The sequence below is a fragment of the Trachemys scripta genome, chromosome 1 (assembly GCF_013100865.1).
Source record: "Trachemys scripta elegans isolate TJP31775 chromosome 1, CAS_Tse_1.0, whole genome shotgun sequence".
In the NCBI taxonomy this organism is placed as follows: Eukaryota; Metazoa; Chordata; order Testudines; family Emydidae; genus Trachemys; species Trachemys scripta.
Window position 1 is genome coordinate 102,067,406 of NC_048298.1, and position 24,376 is coordinate 102,091,781.

At 46.4% G+C, this 24,376-nt stretch overlaps 1 protein-coding gene across 4 annotated transcripts in view; it reads left to right on the forward strand.

Moving 5' to 3' along the window:
* CREB3L2 (cAMP responsive element binding protein 3 like 2) overlaps positions 1-24,376 on the forward strand; it is a 126,700-nt gene that overhangs the window by 10,107 nt on the left and 92,217 nt on the right. The window contains exon 1 of one of the 4 annotated variants that reach the window (XM_034779701.1): positions 22,920-23,006. The exons of 2 other annotated variants lie outside the window; for them this stretch is intronic. The gene's annotated coding sequence lies outside the window, so the exon portion shown is untranslated. Of the gene's footprint in view, positions 1-22,919; positions 23,007-23,206; positions 23,477-24,376 lie in introns of those variants that run through there. One more of the 4 variants, XM_034779711.1, reaches the window with a different exon arrangement.

The window sequence follows — 24,376 nt, forward strand, 5'->3', positions numbered from 1 at the left end:
TACAAATATTAAACATGAGGGGAATAGAGGTTAACGTCCCTCTTGAATGAGGGACACTCTTCATTAGGAGGCCAAGTTGAGGGGTTGGAAAGGCACTGAGAGGAAAGAAACAACATAAATAAAGGATGGGATACTAGCTAGATAGGATGGATTTACGCGAATAGAGCAGTCTCTGCAGCTGCCTTTGATCCAAGTGAGTTACGTGAAGATGCCAGTGACCATTTAGTGCCTGTCCTGCACCTTGGAAGTCTACTTGTTTGCCATCTGATAGCTTTAAATCTTCCGCATGTGATCCTACTCTTCTGTGATTGGTACTGATGAAAAGCAGAAATCTGTCTGCCAAGAAAGGATTTTCCCATGCAGTTGCACTGAGATATGCTTCATCATTTCACACAAACTGCTGGAGTTTGGTTTTCGACTGGAATGCCTGGTCGAAAAGGGACCCTCGCGGGCTGTTAAGTCAGTCAGCAGCGCAGGCAGGCTCCCTACCTGGCTCTGCGCAACTCAAGGGGAAGCTGCTGGCATCTTCTTCTGGCTCCTAGGCAGAGGGATGGCCACAGGGGCTCTGCGCGCTGCGCCCATTGGCCAGGAACTGCAGCCAATGGGAGCTGAGGGGGCGGTGTCTGCAGGCGCGGGCAGCACGGAGAGCCATGTGGTTGTGCCTCCACTTAGGAGCCGGAGGGAGATGCCGGCAGCTTCCTGGGAACTGTCTGAGGTAAGCGCCGCCCGGGGTCTGCACCCCAGGCCCCCTGCATCCCAACTCCATGCCCCAGCCTGGAGCCCTTTCCTGCATGACAAACCCTTCATTTCTGGCCCCACCCCACAGCCCATACCTGCAGCCGGAGCTCTCATTGCCACTCCCCCTGCCCCCAAAGCCCCTGCCGCAGCCTCGTGAAAGTGAGCAAGGTTGGGGGAGAGTGAGTAACTGAGGAAGGGGGATGGAGTGAGAAGGGGGCATGGCCTCTGAAAAGGGGCGGGGCAAGGGTGTTGGGTTTTCTGCAAATTGAAAGTTGGCAACCCTAGTTCTATGGTAAGAAAATGGAGTCCAAATGTTGTGTTTTGGGAACCTCTTCTCTGATTTCATGCTGTCCATGGCAGTGAAGCATCAGGCTGCTCTCTTCTACCTACATGCTAGATTTGTCCAAAATCAGAGAAATAAAGCCAGTTTGTGCTAGTGAGATCTTTTCCTCACCGTGGAAAGGGATAAAGAGAAATGCACCTACATGTGTTTGTCTTGTATGGTTTGGGGCTGCAGGTGCTGGGGAAGCTGCTGTCCCTCAGCTTTGCTAGCCTGACTCAGTTCTGTTCTGCAACACCCCTGAAATACTTCACTCCTGGCTCTTGCTTTAGCAGAGATTGCCCACATCATACCGGCATGCCTTACCTCAGATGGCAAAGTGTCCATGACAGATGGGAGGACCCAGCTCTCTCACTTGCATCAAAGATGGTGTGAGTGTTGCCACTGACTTACATGAGAGCAGGAGCGCGGCCTTCACAAGATGCTTCAAACTTATTTAAGCTTATGATGCTGAGAGATGCTTTTGAAATTGGCTAAACAATAAAAGCATCCTTACATGCCGCAGCAGCCAAGAGTGTCGAAGGCATGGCTGACAAAGTATTTAGAGATGAAATGGGTGAGGTAATATTTTGGATGAGCTTCTGTGGGTGAGAGAGGCAAGCTTTTGAGCTTACACAGAGCTAGTCTTCAGGTTTGAGAAATATACTTAGGCCTGGTCTACTCTACAGAGTTAGGTCGACATAAGCTGCCATACGTGAGCATCTACACTACAGTGTTGCTCTTGCTGATGTAAGTCTCCCACTATACCGACTTAATAGCTCCAGCTCCATGAGAGGCATAGTGCTTAGGTTGGTGTAGTTAGGTCGACGCAGTGTCAGTGTAGACACTGCAGTTACTGTTCTGGCTGTCAGCCCTGGGTGGCTGACAGCTGGTGCAAGCCCTCCTGGTGAGGATGCACACTGCTGACAGAAGGAGCTAGCGTGGACATACAAAACTGATTTAATTACTGCGGTGGCTGTACAGCGACGTAACTTAAGTCGACTAAATTTTGTAGTGTAGATATGCCCCCAGTGTCACAGCTAAATACAAGGTGGGACAGATTGTTTAGCATAAGTAATTAAAACATATTTCAAGGGACCATTCAAGGTGTGGTGGCCTGGTAACACCCCGCCAGTCATGGTGGGGAGGCAACTGGGGGGAGGGGGGAAGAGGTTATTAGTGGGTTATAGATAGTTGTAATATGCCCTAAATCCAGTATGTCAATTCAATCCATGGTTTTTAGTGTCTAGCAAAGTTATGAATTTATGCTCCCAGGCTTGTCTTTTGAAAGTGTTGTGCAGGTTTCCTTTAAGAATGAGGACTGAGAGGTCAGATATAGAGTGATCATTTTGTGAAAAATGATATAATGTTTATCTTTTTTTAAAATCATTTTTCTGTGAGAGTTCCTTCGAGAGCGTAGTAATTGTCTGGTTTCACCCACATAGTTGTTGGGGCATTTAGTGCACTGGATGAGGTACCCCACATATTGTGATAGGTTTATATAGGACCCATGGATCTTGAAAGGTGTGTTGATTAGAAGTGGAAATATGTCCACAGGTTTTGTATCTACTTGTTCTTACTGAGTCTGGTGCTGCTTTGAGCTGAGGTGTCTTGGCATGTGTAGAGCTTGCTTCTTCTAATGATCTTGGAGAGGCTGTGGGCAGGGGGTTGTTTGAAGGTCAGAAGAAGGTGTTCAGGAAAGATTTCTTTGAGGGTGTGGTCCCCATCGAGTATGGGTTGCAACTATTTAAAGATACCATGTCTAGGTTCTAGGGTGAGGCGATATGAGACAACTAGTTGTGTGCAGTTGATGAGGGTTTTATTTTCCATATTAAAGCAGGTTCTCTTGGGGTGCTTGGATGGCCTCTTCCATGTTGTGATCTATTTCTTTGGGGGAGGGAGGAGTGTCCTTGTTTGCTGAAGGTGGTTTTAAATATGTTAAGGTTAGGGTGACCAGGTGTCTGGTTTTTAGATCGGAACACCCAGTCAAAAAGGGATCCTGGCAGCCCCGGTCAGCACCGCTGACGAGGCCGTAGACTGTCCAGTTGGCAGTGCTGTGCAGCGGGGCTGGCAGGCTCCCTGATGGCCTCTGCGCTGTGTGGCTCCTGGGAAGCAGCCAGCATGTCCAGCTCCTAGGCTTAAGGGTGGCTGGGGGGGTCCGCGTGCTGCCCCGCCCGCAGGCGCTGCTCCCATAGGTAGGGCAGGGGATGAACTAGCATGCCTAGCAAGTGGCTGTTGAGGATTCGTGGCGCGCGTCTGTGCTGCTGCTGCCGGCGGCCCTCTTCTCCTTCTCGTGCTCCTCCTGTGGCTGGGCTCGAGCTACGGCATGTGCTCTGCGGCGAACGGCAGTCTGTCTGTCACCCCATCGCTGGCACCCAGGAGTTGGAGGTATGTGTATCCCCATCTCTGAGTGCTGGGAATGGGGCTGTACCCCCATCCCTCTCACTGCATCCCTCCCCGTTCCAACCCTCTGCATCCCCATCCCCCTCACTGCATCCATCCCACCCTGCCCCCACACCTACCCATCCTAGCCCTTACAGTGCTCTCCCACCCATCCTCTCGACCTCCCAGAGCTGCCACCCGCATGTTCTTCGCTCCCTGCACCCCATTCACCTCCATACACTGCTGCACTCCCATTATGTCCCTATACACCCCTGTTCCCCCCCACATCCTCATGCACCTGTAGCCGCTTGCATCCCCACCCTCCCTACATACCCCCCTACCCCCTTCTCTTCTTCACTGTCCCCCTCTCACCCCTACCCTCCTCTCATCCTTGGCCTCTTTCCCTCCCCATCCCCTCTCCTCCCTTCCTGGCTGGGTGTGTCTATGTAGGCAAGTATGTGCATGCATGCATTGTATGTGTGTAAGAGACTGTGTATCTTTCTGTAGGGAGGTGTGTGTATTGCTGCATGTGTGTATACCTGTGTGAATAAAATTTGCAGCCTAACTCTGACTTTTATTCCTTTTGCTGGTTTGCGCACCAAGAAATTGATGACACAAAATGTGTATTCATATCATAACAAGTTTTTTTAAAAGAGATGGGAACTCTAAAAGAAACATATTATTTCTTAAAGTGAATATTGTTGACTAATAATTGCAGAAGAGCCAATGGATCAGACATTTCTCCCCACCTTTGTCTAGCTACATTATAAACTCTTTGTTGCAGACTCTCTCTTTTTATGTGTATGTTCAGCATCTACCACCCTGGAGCTCTGATCGTAGTTGGGGTCTTTAGGCACTAACCAACAATTTGTAAGAATAAATAATATGAAAGTATATGTGTTTGTGCATGCTAGATGTGTACACATGAATACATGTGTGTATCTGCATGTAGGTGTAGGAGTCGGTTTCTACAGATTTATTTATATAGGTATATGGACAGGTGTGCATTTCTGTGGTTGTGCTCTATGGATTTGTATTTGGGCTTCAGGAGTGGGCCTTTAATAGATCCATTACAGCTGTGATGATGTGTGGTCCTAATTCCACACACACAATTACAATATCTTCAGTGAACAAAAAACATGGAGCTGGGTATGAAAAATGGGAAGAGGGGAGGGAAAGAATCCTGAATTTCTTTGTGAAATTTCTTTTTCTTTTTAAATTACCTTTTTGGACTATTTTGCTGCCAGCTCTAGCGTCCTGTAACAAATAAAACCTGAAATTAGCATAATACATCTGTCAAAACAATAAGTATGCCTGTTTGGGCCTTGCAGTGAAAATGATCAGGTGAGCGAGGCAGGGGGAGAACAAGCAACGGAGGGAGGGGGGATGGAGTGAGTAGGGCTGGGGCCTCCGAAAGGGGCGGGGCAAGGGTGTTCCGTTTTCTGCAATTGGAAGTTGGCACCCTAGTTCAGGTGTATATCCTGGACCTTTTTTTCCTCTTCTAAGAGCCTTGGTTACCCACTGTAAGCCACGGGCATTGCTTCTGAACTAACCAATAATGCAGGATGCTAGAAGTTTGGCCGATGTTAGCTAATGCACTTCATGACCATTTTCATTTTAATTTGGTAGCCTTTTGAGATTCCCTAGCGGTGGTCTCTTATCCTTTATAGGAGCCACATGGTCAGACACTAAATTCCTTGAGTCTCACATTGGTTGTAACTAGGGTGACCAGACAGCAAATGTGAAAAATCGGGACGGGGGTGGGGGGTAATAGGAGCCTATGTAAGAAAAAGACCCAAAAATCAGGACTGTCCCTATAAAATCGGGACATCTGGTCACCCTAGTTGTAACTCTTGCTGACCTCAGTAGGACTGATGATGAAATCCAAATAGAATCCTGTTTAGTCTTCCTACGTGGGGGTGTTTGGAAGCTGCAATGGAAGGCCTTGTAGGAGAGGAGAGAGCAAAAAGGAGAACAGCAGTACAGGATTCAGTGGATTTTGTCTGTTTTGGCCTCATTCGGACAGATGTGGGTGTGGAAAGTGCTTTCTCTGTAGTCCTTTTCATCTCAGGAGTTTTCAATGCCCAGTGAAAAATTGATCTGTTAATATATAATCAGTATTTTTTTTTTGTCTACACATACTCAGAACTAAAACTAAGCAAGTTCAAGAAAACAATGTCTGATTAAGAGTTATTCTAATCCTACTTACTCAAGAACAGAAGTAATCACTGTGTGTGATGTATGAAAATTACTCTGGAGAGGATAGTGATATACATTACAGGCAGGATTATGACTTCATGTGAGGAACTGGCATTAGGAAGGAGATACTTTTAAAGCGCTTGGCTTTCATGCAGATGTTCTTAGTAAAACAGAATGAAGGCAGGGAAAATTGACTTTGGTATTGTACATTTTTTCAGGTTTCAGAGTAGCAGCCGTTCTTTTTACATTTTTTCAGTGAGAAGTTAGTTATTCTATAGGAGACAGTTGCTGACTTCCTGGAGAATATATGTCCCTCATCTTGGTAATTCTGTCTGGCTGGGCTAGTCACAAGTTTTGATTGTATATCTCTCTTTCAGTTTCTTACAGCTAGAATTTCCTTCCCCTGCCCCCGCCCCCTTCCTCCTAGCAATCCTCTCTCACAGCTGTGTTGAGTGATTCTGGCTCTTACATTTTTGGTGTGTGTGTTTAGGGGTCAGGGTTGTAAACTTAGGTTTTTTTCAATAGAATAGAAAATAGAAACAGACTTCTGTTTTGTTTTTTTGTTTTTGTTTTTTAGTATGACTGGTGCCTAATCTCTCTCCTCTGTTTTCTTTGTGAAAGACTGAAGTGGGTAAGAACAACTATGTTAAGGATGTATGTTTTTAGTGGCTGTATTCCATTTGCCCTTCCCCCTCAATATGACTCATGGAAACAAACTCTTCTCTTAAACTCTTGAGAACAAAGCGTGCATTTCCTCTGGCCCCTCTCATTCCAGCTGCTGTCTATCCCTTAAGGGAGAAGAACACCAGAAACGATAGGAAGGGTTCATGAGTACAGTTAACAAATGACAAAGACACTTTAGTTGAGCAAGAGAGGGGAGTGAGCTGGAGCCTTCAGAAGGCCTGCAGATGTGAGATTTCATTCTGTGTTAACTCTGCCCCTGGGATGCCCAGCCAGCTCACTCTGCTGATAGCTGGCAAGCTTTGCTCCTTCATAACTCCCTAAAGGAAAAACCACTGCAGAAAGTAATTTTGGCATTTTGTTAGAAAATGAATGAGGAATTTGTTGTCTTGCTGCTTTGGAATTTTGTCCATATTCCATTCTATTGTTCCTTGCTTCCTTCAGTGGAAACTTAATGCTGAAGCAGATAGGATGCTATCCCACCCAGAACTAGGAAAAGAAAGGAAAAGAAACAAAGTAAATTTACCTTCATCCTAATGCTGTGTGACTTGTAGATACTCGTTTAACTGAATAGCTCTTCCAGCTGAAAGACCTCTTAGGGCATCTGCTAGTCAGTTTTCCCTGTCTGTATGGATCTTTCACACAGTCCCACAGGAGAGATAGACATTAGTTGTTTTTTAAAATAGGAAAATGTGACTATGAAACCTTAAAAAAATGCTAGGGCCAATATAGTACCTGAAACATCTCTTTAACTCCTTTTCTAGAAATTAACTAGATTTCAAATCAATGGTGTCCCTTTAACTCTTTGTTTAAAGATCTAGAAGACAGGTCTGGGGAAAAGAAATCCAGCACGCTGATTACATTTACAGATACTCTGAGGGCAAAGAGGTTATGAATAAGGCAAGAAATAGATTAATTGTGGAAAACTTGCAATTCTTAAGGCAACAGAAGGAAAAATAATAGAAATAGTTATTCTGAGAGAGAGAGAGAGAGAGAGAGACTTGGAAAGCAGTAGTGTCAAAAGAAAAGCCAGAGGTGGCTGTGAATGGCAAATTAAACATGAAATTGCAATGGCAAAAAGTACACTTTTGGGGAAGCATACACCTAGGTCATGAGGTCTGGGGGCTTGCTAATCCCACTTGGTGCTGCTGTGACTGCATTTCAAGTATGTGTTTTGATTCTTGGCACCTGAACACCTGTGAGAGACTATCTTGAGGCAATTCAAAGAGGAGCAACAAAAATGAAGTGGTTGGAACAACTGGTTTATGAGGAAGGTTTAAAGCATTCAACATGCATTGCTTTGGCAGGTATTTTGAAGGGGGTGTGGAGTTGACCTGATCATAACTGCTTGTGCTTTAAAAAATAAAACACTACAATGATGAGCTGGAAGGCTTTTTCTCAGTTTCAGGTTATAGTTAATTATATAATGAGTTTTTCAGTATTGATATAAGAATAGACAGTCCGAGGCTTTACTGAAACTGTGGTTTCTTCTGCAGTTTTTATAATATTGCAAAGAGAATGAACGATTGTTTTATTGTAAATATGAAATCTTTATATTAGTCTTTTAACAATTGCCATTTTAATCTCTGGTGAATCTTGAATACCAGCACCATCCACATACAAAAAATATTGTCACTGCTCATGAAGAGGCTTTTGAATCCAGAGGGCCAATTTTTGACTGTCTTCAGAAAAATAAGTTCTCCATTCTCATAGTCCTAACCCAAGTAGAGGATAGCACTTGTGGGGGAAATTGATAGCAGTCAATATAAATTAGAAGTTAAAGGTGCAGGAAAAACAAGGGACGCTAAAGACCTCGGGGGAAGTCCATGGCTGGCAGGGCTAAGGACAATCAAGGTTTAAGTGTATCAGGAACAAAAGAAATCCCAGCGATGTAGGCCCATTACTGGATTCGTAATGATGCACAAAAGGCAGAAGTGTTCAATAAATATTTTTGTTCTGTATTTGGAAAGAAGCAGGGTGCAGAACTTGTATCATAGTTAACACAAACTAGTACTTTCTTGTCCACTAATAACCAAGGAGGATGTCACACATCATCTTCTAGGGATAAACACGTCTAAATCAGCAGCCTCCAGTAACTTGCACCCAAGAGTCCTGTTGAGTTAGCTGAGGAGAATCTCACTTGCTGATGTTAGATTTTTAATAAATCTCAGAATATTGGGGAAATTCCAAAAGATTGGAAAAGTGAAAATGTTGTGCCAATATTTAAAAAGGGCATACAGGATGACCCAGGTAACTATATAGGTCAGTTAGTTTGACATCAATCCAGGATAAAATAATGGAAAAGTAGATACAGGATTCTTAATTTAATAAAGAATTAAAGATTGAAATACAATTAATGTCAGTCAATGTAGTTTTATGAAAATAGCTCTTGTTGAAGAAACCTGGTTTCATTCTTTGAGACTCCAAATTTGGTTGATAAAGGTAGCTGCATAGATGTAATACATTTAGGCTTAGGTAAGGCATTTGATTTAGTAGCATATGACATTCTGATAAAATTTAGTACTATAGTAATAGTCAATGGGTAGTCAATGAATGGGGATGTTTCTATTGGGCTTTTGCAGGGATTGGTACTGAGTCTGGTGCTATTCAACACTTTATCAATAATTTGGAAGTAAATGTAAAATCACTACTGATAAAATTTGCAAATTGCACAAAGATTGGCAGATTAGTAATTAACGATGAGGTCAGAGAGGTCGTACAGAGCAGTCTGGATTGTTTGATAATCTGGGCGAATTCAGTTTTATTAAAATACTTTGTTTGAATGTGTCACATAGGAAGTCAGACAAGTTGATCTGATGATCCCTTCTGGCCTTAAACTTTCTGAATCTGCTCCTGCACCTGGTGGTTCCTTAATAGTTTCACTCCACTGCTCTAGCAGGCCTAACTAAGGATTTAAGCAACTCCTTAAATCCACATGTACTTAAGACACATTGAAATCAATGTGTAATCAGGTGCTTAAGTGCTTTGCTGAGCTGGAGTCTGGAATTATGTTCATGGCATATACGTTGCAGCCTTCCAGCATGTGTGTAACTATACATTATTTCTTAAAATTCGTATGTGTCAAGATTCTGAACTTCAAAACAGAGAAAAAGAAAGCAGGCTGCTCCCTAAGGGAGCAAGGAACTCTCCCCAATTTATTTTAAGCTGGCTCTTTCCAGACTGAGTCAGATCACATGCTTTGCTACCAGCCACTTGCTGCAAGCAGGACCAGGAATCTCAGTACCCTCCCTCCCCAGCGCTTAAAGTGATAGCTTGAATGTGCCACAAGGATATCATCTGTTTCAATCTGCTGCTGTTCTTGCTGCTACCTCTGAGCACATGCACAACACTGTTATGTGGCAATAAGAGGGGAAGCAGACACAAAGAGAAGAGGAAATGGAGAGGGTAAGACTACAAGCATTAGGGGACTGGTCCTGCAATATAAAGACCGTATAAATGAGTTCAGAACCAAGTTTGGTACAGTACATCATTTACTGTACTATTGATGTCTGGGAGAAATGCCAAGCATACTCAGCCTCCAGGGTGACAGGTACTGCATTGGTCTCCAGCAACTGATTAGAGTAGCATCAACAGTCCCTAGAGAGAGCAACAACCAGATATTCTCAGCTAAAGGAACATTTGCTGCAACATGTGCTAGACGAGGAAGAAGAGAAGAATGCAGATAAAACATTAAAATGAGGGATGAGAAAAGCAAAAAGTGACTGACAGGGTGTGTGTGTAATATGGGGGAAGGAGGTGGGGTGAGCTCCTTAAAGAGGGGAGAGAAATGGCCTGCTTTAATTTCAGGGTTGAGATTGAGTTGTTTTACTCCTTTGTTATCAGACTAGTCAACTCACTCAGAAATTGAACCATCTTCCCCACCCCCATTTTACAATGATGTGAGATTCTCTTTCCTTCTTTGCCCCCAAATGACACTAAACCTCTGAGACGGTGCCTTGCACCATCAACACCTGCGGCACATTGCTCAGCACTCCACTGCCATTCCACTTGCTGTTCTCTTTCTCTGGTTATGTACGCACAACTTATACTGACTTAGGCTGTAATAAAGCTCCCACTGAGTGATGTAAGTTATACCGACCTAAGCGCTGGTGTGCACAGTGCTATGTCGGCAGGAGAACTACATTGGTGCCCCGCCCCCCTTTTTTAGTAACCTAGATTCAGCCACTGTGTAGTCCATATGGACACAACCTGTATGGCGAAGCATGACTGGGGTTAGAGAGAGAAAGGGACGTGTGCACTGGAGATGAGAAGTAGAACACTTACATTCAGAAAGGATGGGTAATTTCTTTTCTTGACATGCTTCATATTCAAACGCCGTTCAGATAAGTGACCTTCTCCCCTTATCCCCCTCTCTCCCTCCCCCCCAGCCCTGTCTCTCTGAAGGAAGAGTACTTTGAAGTTTAAGCTTCCTTGGACAGCATAGCTGAAGGGATGGGTGTCGAATCTGTATGAGCGCTTCTGAGCTGTATAATCGGTTTTAAACCATTTATATTTCATGTGGAGAGGGGGTGATTTGAGGTACCTGCTGCAGCTGCATCAAATGAGTTCACAGGTGGTTAATACCATTCCATGTTCTGATGTAGGTATCCTCATCATTTTTTAGGTTTATGGTAGATACAGAGTAATTCTGCCATCTACTCAGTGTCTGTCCTGAGGAAATTGTCTTTTGGGACTTTCCCTAAATCTTCTCTCTCTTTCCCTCCCAACAGTCATATACAGTCACCCCACACAAGAACAGCCATACTGGGTCAGACCAAAGATCCAGCTAGCCCAATATCCTGTCTTCTGACAGTGGCCAATGCCAGGTGCCTCAGAGGGAATGAACAGAACAGGTAATCATCAAGTGATCCATCCCCTGTTGCCCATTCCCAGCTTCTGGCAAAGAGAGGGTAGGGACACTATCCTGGCTAATAGCTATTGGTGGACCTATCCTCCATGAATTTATCTAGTTCTTTTTTGAACTCTGTTATCTTGGCCTTCACAACATCCTCTGGCAAGGAGTTCCACTGGTTGACTGTGCGTTGTGTGAAAAAATACTTTGTTTGTTTTAAACCTGCTGCCTATTAATTTCATTTGGTGACCCCTAGTTCTTGTGTTATGAGAAGGAGTAAATAACACTTCCTTATTTACTTTCTCCACATAGCCACAATTTTATAGACCTCTATCATATCCCCCCTTAGTCATCTTTTCCAAGCTGAAAAGGCCCAGTCTTATTAATCTCTCCTCATATGGTAGCTGTTCCATACCCCTAATAATGTTTGTTGCACTTTTCTGAACCTTTTCCAATTCCAATACATCTCTTTTGAGATGGGGCGACCACATCTGCACACATTATTCAAGATGTGGGCATACCATGGATTTATGTAGAGGCAATATATTTTCTTTCTTATTATCTATCCCTTAATGATTCCCAACATTCTGTTCACTTCTTTGACAGCTGCTGCACATTGAGTGGATGTTTTCAGAGCTATCCACAATGACTCCAAGATCTTTCTTAAATGGTAATAGATAATTTAGACCCCCATCATTTTATATGTATAGTTGGTATTATGTTTTCCAATATGCATTACTTTGCATTTCTCAACATTGAATTTCATCTGTCATTTTGTTGCCAGTCACCCAGTTTTGTGAGATCCTTTTGTAGCTTTTCGCTGTTTGCCTGGGACTTACAAAATTGCTCAAGATAGTTATCTGCAGATTTTGCCACCTCACTGCTTACCCCCTTTTCCAGATCATTTATGCATGTATTGAATAGGACTGGGCCCAGTACAGACCCCTGGGGGACACCACTATTTACTTCTCTCCATTCTGAAAACTGACCATTTATTCCTGCCCTTTGTTTCCTATCTTTTAACCAGTTATCGATCCATTAGAGGACTTTCCCTCTTATCCCATGACAGCTTACTTTGCTTAAGAGCCTTTGGTGAGGGACCTTGTCAAAGGCTTTCTGAAAATCTAAGTACACCTTCAATTGTCTCAGGTCCTCCCCCTTCTTAGCTACTTTAACAAATAAGAGTGAGTGCCCAGTTAGGACACATGCTGAATATGTGAATCCCATAATAGAAAAGAGAGGACTTGGCCTTGTCTGCGTGAGCGTCAACACACTTCCGCCAGCTGTACAAACAGAGGAAGTTTTCTTTGCAGTGTGTGCATTTTAAATTTCTCTCAGTTGTTTTTATCCTTGGAAATTTGTTGTGGGCAGAAAGATGGCTTCCTTTTAAGTGATGTGCCTAATGCAGGCTAGAAAGTGAGACCTGTTACTTAAAAGATGCTCTGAAAGCTCTTTTGAAAACAGCAGTTCCAAAAAGTGTGTCCAGCTGCTCTAAAGTAAAGCTCCTCCTTTGTGCCATTACCCCGAGCACTCTACAACGAGGGTCCATGTGCACCAGGCTGGTGTGTGGGAGATCTGTGTTCAGGAACTTGTCTCATTATCCCCCTCCTGCCGCTCAATACCCTCAAAGCTGCATGCAACATACTGTAGAAGTAATTGAGACACGCCTTAGTGAGTTGGTTGGGATTCAAGCTGTTTAAGTTGCTGCTCCCTGTAGTTGAGTTGTGATTGACGTGCAGTAGGCACACATTCCTGAAAAGCTTCCTCATCCTTAGCCTCATTTCTATCATATTGGGGTAGTTGAACATCTCACAATCTTCAGCTTACTTACCCTCACAAACTAAGTAGCATTGTCCGTAATGTGCAGCTGAGGAACTGAGGCAAAAAAGGATAAGTGACTTGCCCAAGGTCTTACAGGAAGTCTGTGGTGGAGCAGGGCTTGGACTCAGGTTTCCCATGTCCTAGATTTGTGCCCTAGCCTCCAGACTATCCTTCTCATAAGGGAACTGATGCCCCCATAGTGACAATGGAAACTGTAGGATTTGGGAATCTGGTATAAAAGTAGAAGGAAAAAGACAAAAAAATACTAAGATTTTCAAAAGTAGATGATCATTTCAGGTATCCAACTTGAAACACCTTAGAGGGGCCCTGTTTTCAGAAGGTGAGTACTTGGTTTCAGTAAATCAGGTCCCTTTAAGGTGTTTCAAGCTGGACATCCAAAATTAAGGCCCTCCAAAATCATTAGTTGTTTTAGAAAGTCAAGCCAGATGTAGATGCCTAAATAAGGGCTTAAAAGCTGAACTTTCAACAACCAGTCTTGAGTCTTAGCCACATAGACTAAACAGGACAGTTTAGTCTAGCAGTGGTAGCGGAATGTGTGTCAAAGCCCAGGCAGAGATAAGGAATCAGATTTCAGAGAAGATGAGACAAACATGGATGTGAAGAATCCTAGATAGAAATGGGGCACAGATGTCTGGATGCCTACCTGGGGAAAGGCTTCCATGCTTCTGACTTGCAAAAATACAGAAAAGAACTCTCTCTGTGCAATGATGCTCAAAACTCTAAGCTGTTCGCAGAGTTCAGACACCACTAGACTCTGAAATGACTGTGAGCTGGAAGTATGCAGTGTAGTTGTAGCCGTGTAGGTCCCAGGATATTAGAGAGACAGGATGGGTGAGGTAATATCTTTCATTGGGCCAACTTCTGTTGGTGAGAGAGACAAGGGGTATGTCTACACTACGAAATTATTTCGAATTTATAGAAGCCGGTTTTATTGAAATCGGTTGTATACAGCCGATTGTGTATGTCCACACAATAAAATGCTCTAGGTGCTCTAGTCGGCAGACCGCGTCCACAGTACGAGGCTAGCGTCGACTTCCGGAGCATTGCACTATGGGTAGCTATCCCACAGCTATCCCACAGTTCCCGCAGTCTCCGCCGCCCCTTGGAATTCTGGGTTGAGATCCCAATGCCCGGATGATGCAAAACAGTGTCGCGGGCGGTTCTGGGTACATGTCGTCAGGCCCCTCCCTCCCCCGTCACAGTAACGGCAGACAATAGATTCGCGCCTTTTTACCTGGGTTACCTGTGCAGACAACATGGAGCCCGCTCAGCACAGCTGAGCTCACCGTCACCATATGTCCTCTTGGTGCCGGCAGACGTGGGACTGCATTGCTACACAGCAGCAGCTGCTAACTGCCTTTTGGCGGTAGACGGTGCAGTAGACTGGTAGCCTTCATCGGCGATCTGGGTGCTGGCAGCCGTGGGGCTTGCCTTTTGGCAGTAAATGGTGTATTATGACTGTTAGCCGGCCTATTACAAGTCGGGTCATCGCACGTTAGCAGAGTCTTCCCTGAGCAGCAGCTCGTGCAATAGGCCTGAAGACCATCGTCATACACCGCCCAGTATTTGCTGCCAAGCACCCAGAAAGATGCCGAGGGCTATCAGTCACGCTGCACCGTCGTCTTAAGATGTAAAAAATAGATTTTCTCTGTATTCATTTGCTTCCCCCTCCCTCCGTCAACAGGGTTTTCAGTTTAATCTTTGGGGGGGACCAGTCTGTGACAGTTGTTTGTGTCTCTCCCTGATGCACAGCCACCGTTCTTTATTTTAATTCCCTATGCCTGTACGCCATGTCGTCACTCGGCCCCCCTCCCTCCTTCCCCTAGGCCGTCAGATACTACGTTTGCGCCACAGCTCGAGCCGAGAAGCGGTTCGCGCCTTTTCTTTGAATTCTGGGTTGAGATCCCAATGCCCGGATGATGCAAAACAGTGTCGCGGGCGGTTCTGGGTACATGTCGTCAGGCCCCTCCCTCCCCCGTCACAGTAACGGCAGACAATAGATTCGCGCCTTTTTACCTGGGTTACCTGTGCAGACAACATACCACGGCAAGCATGGAGCCCGCTCAGCTCAGCTGAGCTCACCGTCACCATATGTCCTCTGGGTGCCGGCAGACGTGGGACTGCATTGCTACACAGCAGCAGCTGCTAACTGCCTTTTGGCGGTAGACGGTGTAGCATGAGTGATAGCCGTGGGGCTGGCAGCCGTAGTGCTGCATTGCACCAGCCCCTTGCAGGCGATGGTATATTATGACTGGTACCCGTCGTCGTCGTACTGGTATGGCTGTCAATCATGGCCACCTGGGCAGACATGCTACTGTTTCGATGATGACGGTTACCAGTCATAATATACTATTTTCTGCCAATTGCCCAATATTGTCTGCTAAGCACCCAGAAGAGGCCGAGGGCGATGCTGGGTGCTGGCGGACGTGGGGCTGGCAGACGTGGGGCTGCATTGCTACACAGCAGCAGCCCCTTGCCTTTTGGCAGATGATGGCATATTATGATTGGTATCCGTCATCGTCATACTGGTATGGCTGTCACTCATGCTGCAGCGTCGGCTGCCACCTTAAGATGTAAAAAATAGATTTGTTCTGTGTTCATTTGCTTCCCCTTCCTCCGTGAAATCAACGGCCTGCTAAGCCCAGGGTTTCCAGTTTAATCTTTGGGGGGACCATTCTGTGTGACAGTTGTTTGTGTTTCTCCCTGTTCCTGTACCTGTACGCCATGTCGTCACTCGGCCCTCCCTCCCTCCCGCCCTCCTTCTCCTGGTCCATCAGATACTACTTTCGCGCCTTTTTTCTGACCAGGCGCCATAGCTAGCACTGGGATCATGGAGCCCGCTCAGATCACCGCGGCAATTATGAGCACTATGAACACCACGCGCATTGTCCTGGAGTACATGCAGAGCCAGAACATGCCAAGGCGAAACCCGGACCAGGCGAGGAGGCGATTGCAGCGCGGCGACGAGAGTGATGAGGAAATTGACATGGCCATAGACCTCTCACAAGGCACAGGCCCCAGCAATGTGGAAATCATGGTGTTACTGGGGCAGGTTGATACCGTGGAACGCCGATTCTGGGCCCGGGAAACAAGCACAGACTGGTGGGACCGCATCGTGCTGCAGGTATGGGACGATTCCCAGTGGCTGCGAAACTTTCGCATGCGTAAGGCCACTTTCATGGAACTTTGTGACTTGCTTTCCCCTGCCCTGAAACGCCAGGATACCAAGATGAGAGCAGCCCTCACAGTTGAGAAGCGAGTGGCGATAGCCCTGTGGAAGCTTGCAACGCCAGACAGCTACCGGTCAGTCGGGAATCAATTTGGAGTGGGCAAATCTACTGTGGGGGCTGCTGTGATCCAATTTGCCAGGGCAATGAAAGACCTGGTGATAGCAAGGGTAGTGACTCTGGGCAACGTGCAGTCAATAGTGGATGGTTTTGCTGAAATGGGATTCCCAAACTGTGGCGGGGCCATAGACGGAACCCATATCCCTATCTTGTCACCGGAGCACCAAGCCACCGACTACATAAACCGCAAGGGGTACTTTTCAATGCTGCTGCAAGCCCTGGTGGATCACAAGGGACGTTTCACCAACATCAACGTGGGATGGCCGGGAAAGGTACATGATGCTCGCGTCTTCAGGAACTCTGCTCTGTTTCGAAAGCTGGAGGAAGGGACTTTCTTCCCGGACCAGAAAGTGACCATTGGGGATGTTGAAATGCCTATCGTGATCCTTGGGGACCCAGCCTACCCCTTAATGCCATGGCTCATGAAGCCATACACAGGCAGCCTGGACAGGAGTCAGGACCTGTTCAACTACAGGCTGAGCAAGTGCCGAATGGTGGTGGAATGTGCATTTGGACGTTTAAAAGCGCGCTGGCGCAGCTTACTGACTCGCTCAGACCTCAGCGAAAAGAATATCCCCATTGTTATTGCTGCTTGCTGTGCGCTCCACAATATCTGTGAGAGTAAGGGGGAGACATTTATGGCGGGGTGGGAGGTTGAGGCAACTCGCCTGGCCGCTGATTACGCGCAGCCAGACACCAGGGCGGTTAGAGGAGCACAGCAGGGCGCGGTGCGTATCAGAGAAGCTTTGAAAACGAGTTTTGTGACTGGCCAGGCTACTGTGTGAAACTTCTGTTTGTTTCTCCTTGATGAACCCTCCAACCCCCCCCCCCACCCGGTTCACTCTACTTCCCTGTAAACCAACCACCCCACCCCACCCTCCCCTCCCCTCCCGCTTGCAGAGGCAATAAAGTCATTGTTTTTTCACATTCATGCATTCTTTATTAGTTCCTTACAGAGGTAGGGGGATAATTGCCGGGGTAGCCTGGGATGGGTGGGGGAGGAGGGATGGAAAAGGACACACTGCATTTTAAAACTTTAACTCTTATTGAAGGCCAGCCTTCTGATGCTTTGGCGATCATCTGGGGTGGAGTGACTGGGTGGACGGAGGCCCCCCCACCGTGTTCTTGGGCGTCTTGGTGAGGAGGCTATGGAACTTGGGGAGGAGGGCTGTTGGTTACACAGGGGCTGTAGCGGCGGTCTCTGCTCCTGCTGCCTTTCCTGCAGCTCAACCATACGCTCGAGCATATCACTTTGATGCTCCAGCAGACGGAGCATTGCCTCTTGCCGTCTGTCTGCAAGCTGACGCCACCTATCGTCTTCAGCCCGCCACTTGCTCTGTTCTTCCCGCGATTCAGCCCGCCACCTCTCCTCTCGTTCATATTGGGCTTTTCTCATCTCCGACATTGACTGCCTCCACGCATTCTGCTGTGCTCTATCAGCATGGGAGGACATCTGCAGCTCCGTGAACATCTCGTCCCTCGTCTTACGTTTTCTCTTTCTAATGTTCACGAGCCTCTGCGAAGGAGAAACATTTGCAGCTGGTGGAGGAGAAGGGAGAGGTGGTTAAAAAAGACACATTTTAGGGAACAATGGGTACACTCTTTCATTACAAGGTCGCATATTTCGGCTTGCAGGCAGCCATCGTAGGCCACAGTGTTTTGGCTTTTTTAACCTTCTTAACATGCGGGAAAGGTTGCAAACAGCAGCGCATTTCCCATATCAAGGATGAATTGGGTTGTCCATTTAAAATGGGGTTTCAATGTAAAAGGAGGGGGCTGCGGTTTCCCGGTTAACATGCGGCACAAACACAAGTAAACCACCCCCCCCCACACACACACACACGATTCTCTGGGATGATCACTTCACCCCTCCCCCCCACCGCGTGGTTAACAGCGGGGAACATTTCTGGTCCGAATAGCAGGAACGGGCGCCTCTGAATGTCCCCCTTAATAAAATCACCCCATTTCAACCAGGAGAGCTTTCTGGAGATGTCCCTGGAGGATTTCCGCTCCATCCCCATACACGTTAACAGACTTGCTTGCTTTTTTTTGTAATGTTTACAAATATTTACAAAGTTACACTCACCAGAGGTCTCCTGTGTGCCCTGAGGGTCTTGGGTGAGTTCGGGGGTTACTGGTTCCAGGTCCAGTGTCACAAACATATCCTGGCTGTTGGGGAAACCGGTTTCTCCGCTTCCTTGCTGCTGTGAGCTACCTACAGTACCTCCATCGTCATCTTCCTCGTTCCCCGAACCGTCTTCCCTGTGTGTTTCTCCAGTGAGAGAGTCATAGCACACGGTTGGGGTAGTGGTGGCTGCACCCCCTAGGATCGCATGCAGCTCCGCGTAGTAGCGGCAAGTTTGCGGCTCTGCCCCGGACCTTCCGTTTGCTTCTCTGGCTTTGTGGTAGGCTTGCCTTAGCTCCTTAATTTTCACGCGGCACTGCTGTGTGTCCCTGTTATGGCCTCGGTCCTTCATGGCCTTGGAGATCTTTTCTAATACTTTTCCATTTCTTTTACTGCTACGGAGTTCAGCTATCACTGCTTCATCTCCCCATATGGCGAGCAGATCTCGTACCTCCCGTTCGGTCCATGCTGGAGCTCTTTTGCGATCCTGGGAGGACTCCATGACGGTTACCTGTGCTGATGAGCTCTGCGTGGTCACCTGTGCTCTCCATGCTGGGCAAACAGGAAATGAAATTCAAACCTTCGCGGGTCTTTTCCTGTCTACCTGGTCAGTGCATCTGAGTTGAGAGCGCTGTCCAGAGCGGTCACAATGAAGCACTGTGGGATAGCTCCCGGAGGCCAATAACATCGAATTCCGTCCACACTACCCCAATTCCGACCCGCAAAGGCCGGTTTTATCGCTAATCCCCTCGTCGGAGGTGGTGTAAAGAAACCGGTTTAAAGGGCCCTTTAAGTCGAAAGAAAGGGCCTCGTTGTGTGGACGTGTCCAGGCTTAATTCGGTTTAACGCTGCTAAAGTCGACCTAAACCCGTAGTGTAGACCAGGCCAAGCTTTTGAGCCAGGCACAGAGCTCTTCTTCAGGTCTGGGAAAGGTACTCCCAGTGTCACAGCTAAATTCAAGGTGTTTAGCATAAGTAGTTAGCACGTATTCTAAGGGATCATTCAAGGTAGAGTGGCCTGTTAACACCACTGTGGTCACAGGACAATAAATGGGGTGGAGGGAGGGCTTAAACAACTATACCTCACTAACCCTAGAGCATTACCTTTCCCAAACCTGAAGAAGAGCTCTGTGTACCTCCAAAAGCTTGTCTCGGTCACCAACAGAAGTCGATCCAATGAAAGCGATTACCTCACCCACCATGTCTCTTGTGAGCCCTGGAAGAGCTTTCAGGGTATTAATATTCATACAAGCTGACTAAAATCAAATTGCTTCAAAATTCCTCTGTCACGTCATTGTTGCAAGTAACAGCTCTCCAACTGGAACAGGGGGTTTATTTATTTGGGCCAGGTATACAACTATGGACATTTCTCCCTGTTGGGACTCATTGGCTCAGTGTAGTGATATGACTTGGGTTCAGATAAAGCTAGGTGTATTGACTCATATCAATAAAAGAAAGCGAGAACTTGAACTAGTTGGTGGTGATAGCACTGGTTGTCTTAAGATTTTTTTTTTTTTTTAAAACAGAGGCTGCTAACCCTCTAACCACAGACCCAAGCTATCGTTGCTGTGATCCAAAGAAACGTCCAGGCTCCAGCTTTGAGGACAAATTTATTTCACCTTGGCCAGAACACGTTGCCGGCTAGGTCAATCGAGGACACTGTAAATTAGAATCATTCTTTGATTTTCTTTTCTGTTCTTTTGGGTGCACGACATGTGATTGCATCACTCATCCAAGTATTTTCTTGGAAACTGTCTGCAAAACCCTGTTTCCAGTTAGTGATGCAATTCTTTGGGGAGACTGGGCCAAGCCAAACAGAAGTGTTTTCTTGCTTTTTGGGATGAGTGAGGGGTGTCCCTGGACAGTGACCTCGAAAGCAATATATGCATATACATTTAGATGCAAATATACATTTGATCTTCTCAGAAACTTTAGTTTACTTTTAAAAACAAGCAGCATTGCTATTTTGGTGGGCGGTATTCATTTAAAAAGTGAACTTTTCCATGTATTTGTGCCAATAATGGAAAGCTGGGACAAAATGTAGCTCTCTACCGCACTATGTGAGATGCAGCTGGGGCCCCTTTTCTATTTCCTCCTCTTCCCTTTCCTCATTACTTTTAAAGTACAGCCTCTGAAAACTGTGATCCGGCTTGTTCAGAAGTGGCCAAATGTAAGAGCTCCAGAGATCTTTATTGGCAGTGGGGATAAGACTCCTTGCCTGCCGGCCCCCTGTGCACAGGGCTGGCTCCAGGCACCAGCCGAGCAAGCTCGTGCTTGGGACGGCAGATTCTATGGGGCAGCAATCCGCCCAATCCTAGGGCGGCACGGCCGCTTTTTTGTTGTTTGTTCGCCGATCCGGCCGCCCTGTAGGGGGCGGCACCGCAGAGGAGTGGAGCGCCCTGCTGGGAATGGGCTGCACGCTTCATCTGCCCCAGCACCGGTGCCAGGTCTGTAGCAAGCCCGGCAGGGCAGCCTGCGTCCTTCCCTCCCTGCTGACTGGAGTGGAGCCCTCCTGTCAGGCGGCGTAGTGGTTGGGGCCGAGTGGCAAGTACTCCGCTGAAGCCCTGGCTGCCCCCCCTTCTCTCTCTCCCCCCGCTCCCTCCCTCTTCTCCCCTGACCCCGCTAGCAGGGACACGTCTGCAGCTCAGGGAGTCCCCCTGCACCCTGGCTCTGGCCGCCCCACAGGTTTTTTTTTTTTTTTTTTTTTTGCTTTGATGTTCTGGCTGTCCCAATTTTTTGTTGTTGTTGCTTGGGGTGGCAAAAAAGCCAGAGCCGGCTCTGCCTGTGCAGTGCTTGTGTTGGAACATAGTGAGGTTATTTCATGATTTGGTGCTGAATCCAGCTTGCCTTACTTATGTGAGCAGTCCCAGCGAAACCCAGGGAACTTCCGATAGTGTGAGTAAGATGCACAATGCACAGTCAACCTGTGGAACTCTTTGCCAGAGGATGTTGTGAAGGCCCAGAGTATAACAGGGTTCAAAAAAGAACTAGATAAATTCATGGAGGATAGGTTCATCAATGGCTATTAACCAAGCTGGGCAGGATGTTTGCCAGATGCTGGGAGTGGGCGGCAGGGGATGGATCACTTGGTGATTACCTGTTCTGTTCATTCCCTCTGGGGCATCTAGCATTGGCCGCTGTTGGAAGATAGGATACTGGATGCTTTGGTCTGACCCAGTATGGCCGTTCTTATGTTAAGATGAGCAGGGTTCAGCCTCATAAGGCAAAATGTTACAATGTGACTCAATGATATTTTATTGCCCCAAAGACGAAGCCCTCAGCAGCCACAGAAGGCTATCTGTAACCAGATAATGTGGCTGTTTGATGCAGGAGACTTAACAGGGCTGACATGAGTTAATTAGTGTAGGCACTGACTCCATGGGTACTCTGGGCTGCTGAGCACCCACCGGTAGCCCCCCTATCAGCACCTCCCCTAGCGCCTCCTGCCTGCTGGTGGGATAATGGGAGGGAGTGGAAAGGGGCAGGTAGAGGTGGGGCAGGAAGGGGTGGGGGTGGGGTCGGGGCCTTGGGGGAAGGAATGGAGTGTGGGCAGGACCTGGGGCAGAGCCAGGTGTTGAGCACCCCCCAGCACATTGGAAAGTCAGCGCCTGTGTTAATTAGCCAGGGTAATAAATGCATTAAAAAGAGAAAATATGGGAGCCTGCTAAATCCAGGCTTGACTTTCCCTCAGGCTTTGAAAAGCCTCTCTAATTGCTCCACAGATGTCTGTTGTTTCTGATCACTAATAGTATACGCCTTTTGTGTTTAGTGTCAGTGCACTTCATCCAGGGTCCTTGGCCTTCTGAGGCACTTTGCTTTCAATAAGCATGTTGCATTACAGGTCTCAAAATGTTGGAGGGTCCCGATTAGCTGGAAATTCTAATAAAATCTTCCATTAGAAAAAATTGACCAGGCCAAGGCTATAACAGGGTTCAAAAAAGAACAAGATAAGGTCATGGAGGATAGGTCCATCAATGGCTATTAGCCAGGATGGACAGGGATGGTGCCTTAACCTTTACTTGCAGAAGCTGGGAATGGGTGACAGGGAATGAATCACTCAGTGATTACCTGTTCTGTTCATTCCCTCTGGGGCATCTGGCACTGGCCACTGTCGGAAGGCAGGATATTGGGCTAGATGGACCTTTTGGTCTGACCCAGTATGGCCGTTCTTATGACATTTGCTCTTGTTTGCAAATGGGGATGGGTCAGATTATATGTACATTTTAACAAAGTATATACCTGCCACCATCTGAAATGTTTAAATAGAGCTACACCTTCCATCTGCATATGCTGACCTGGGAGAGCTTTTCAGATGAGACAAAATTGGGGGAAGGAGAGCATTTAAAATTTTATTTGAAAGAGGGGAAAAATTAGCCTGTATGAATAGTTATAAATAAAAAATCAAGTATGATTAATTGGACCATTCAGGAGGAGTGAGAGGACGCAGAGTAGATGACTGGAGTCTTACTCGTAGCATGGGGTGCCAGAACCAGCCAGTGAGGCCAGACTCCTATCTCCAGGGGTAAGTATTATGAAGTAACAACTGTGATTCCGTAGTAAGTTATACTAGGCTTTTCACACCAAGCTCTATTTGTAAATTGCATTTCCCCTTTTCTCTCTCCTTTTGCAAACTTCATGCAGTTATACAGGTGCCATTTTGGAAAGTGTGACCTTCCTGTCAGACTGGGGGAGGCAGCCTGAGCAACATGCATTCCTTTGTTTGGTCAATGATTAGCTGATAAAGTTTAACCCAAACTGGCTCAGCCAGTTATTCTGGTTAAGAAGCTGTCTAGCGGGGAGTCGATGAAAAGGATTAGGACATGTAAAGGAAGATAGGAGTGCCCTTGCCATCCTTGCCTAAAAGTGATGTGAACAGCAAAGCAGACATGCAGAGACTATTTGGTGTATTCTCAGAGGTTTCGGGAACTGAACACACCTGCCAATCGCTAGAAATCTTGCTCTGTCAGTTTTTGGAACCCTGGGGAAAAACGGGTATGTTAAGCTATTTTTTTTTTTTTTAAGTTCTTTTGTGTAACAGGATAGGGGAGGCAGCCCAAGGCAAAACATCATTTGAGCATAACGTTTTACTGTTGAATAAAAAAAAGTAAAGATAACGAAGAACTGTTTAAAATGGTATTTTACATTGCTTTAGGAAACAGCAAGAGTAGCAAAGGAGATGCACCTTCGGGTGGTAGTGTAGCACATGAAGGATTCAACAGCACAAACTGAATTTTGAGATTATCAACATCAGAGCTTTTTTGTTCCCCTAAGGAAAACCTTAATAGGCATTTAAGTGAATCTCTTCTGTTGCCCTTGTCACCTTTGGCCTGTTTAGTGTAATACTGTGTCTAATGATATGTCTAGCTTGTTTGTTTACATTTTAGTGTCATTTGATGCCAGATGAGTGGGCAGATTTGGTGTTTATGCATTGCCTTCCCCCTGGGGGAACTTGTGCATAAGAATGGGTGAAGATGGGCAGCCTTACTAAAGGAACATAAATTAGCACATTGTGGGGTCCCACTAAATGGAACTTCATATGAACAAGAGAAGGATGTGGCAGTGTTTAATGGTCTGGGATTTCTCCATATACACTCGTGTCAAATACTTAATACAAGGTGAAAAAGCTTTCTTTTCCTTTTCTAAGATTTATGTTCCACAGTCTTGGTTAACAGGAGTCACAAACCAGCATTAATGTTAGAATGAATGAGCTAATGTGTAAGTGCACTGCTGTCCTATGTTAGCTAGAAACTACACTGCTCATCTGTGTTTTCCAAGCTCTCTGTTGCTAGCAGAGGTTCTCTTTTTAGCTCAAGAGGAAGAGATCTCTGTTTTGGAGCAGGAGGACCTGAGTTCTAACCCTGCTGTGACTGTGAAGTTCCATGCTGTGGGTAT